Raw genomic sequence first — 1,268 nt, forward strand, 5'->3', positions numbered from 1 at the left:
TCAATATCACTACTAACTTTTTATTAATTTAATAGATTTATTTTGGTCCATAGTGCATTTTCAAATACTCCCTACCGATACAGTAACAAACTGCAACTTTGAGCCTCTGAAATCTGTAGGCCTATACATCAACTAGTAGGCCTATTCCAATTGCTGCAAATAAATATTTACTAGGTAGGGCTACCAGTATTAGTGCTTTAGTTAATAACTATTCAACTCTTCAAATTGCTATTCCAGATTCACTAGTACCCACTGGTATGTTCCAGGATTACCACTAGTACCATTTTAAAGGCTCGATACAATCACGACAGATCCTTTCTTTTGTATTGTGAGTGAGTGTGAAAAGACAAAAATGTAGGAAAGACACTTGGTTTTAGTGTATCTAGAGATTTTAGGGAAACACTAGAGATAATACTTGTATATGTAGATGCTACTACCGTACTTGTACTATAGCCTATTCGGTTCTACTCGAGCAGGATTCGAACCCGGTTCTCCAGTGTAGGAGGTGGGCACACTAACAAGGACTGTAAAGACCGCAGCCGCTTGACATTCGCTCGCTCGCGCCCCTTGAGGCTAGGGGAGTGAGGTTTACACGCACAGCTCTTACTAGCCTACATCCGTTACACTCACCCCCTAAACTTCACTCCCATCCGGTTCATGGCACCAAATGTAAACAGTCATACTCGACCCGCCTCAAACGGGATTCAAACCATGGTCTCTGGCGTGGGAGGTTGGCATGCTAACAAGGACTCTTAAGGCCGGCGTCGCTAGCGCATCTTGGGAGGTTTACACACACAGCTCTTACTGGCCTACGTCCGTTATACTCACCCCCCTAAACCTCACTCCCATCTGGGTCACGGCAACCAATGTAACTGGCTCTACTCAACCCGCTTCGAGCAGAATTCGAACCAGGGTCCCTGGCGTGGGAGACGGACATGCTAACAAGAACGCTAAAGGCTGCAGTCGCTAGCACATCTCTTGAGACCAGGTGAGTGATGTTTACACACACAGCTCTTACTGGCCTACGTCCATTACATATACTTGTAATAAATAAAATGCAAATAGCTAGTAGCAAGTAAAATACAAGCTACAAAATAATAAAACTGAAATTGGTAACAGCAACAATTGGAACTAGTCATAAGAAATATATATAATAGTTTGCTATACATCTGACATGTGGATGAAAGGTCCGTCTCATTTTGTGGGCATATTTCTGCCTTCGCTATGCAGTTTCCTTGTTTGTTTGTTTTAGTTTAATCATGCATTTA

Source organism: Phoxinus phoxinus (assembly GCF_949152265.1).
Source record: "Phoxinus phoxinus genome assembly, chromosome: 23".
In the NCBI taxonomy this organism is placed as follows: Eukaryota; Metazoa; Chordata; class Actinopteri; order Cypriniformes; family Leuciscidae; genus Phoxinus; species Phoxinus phoxinus.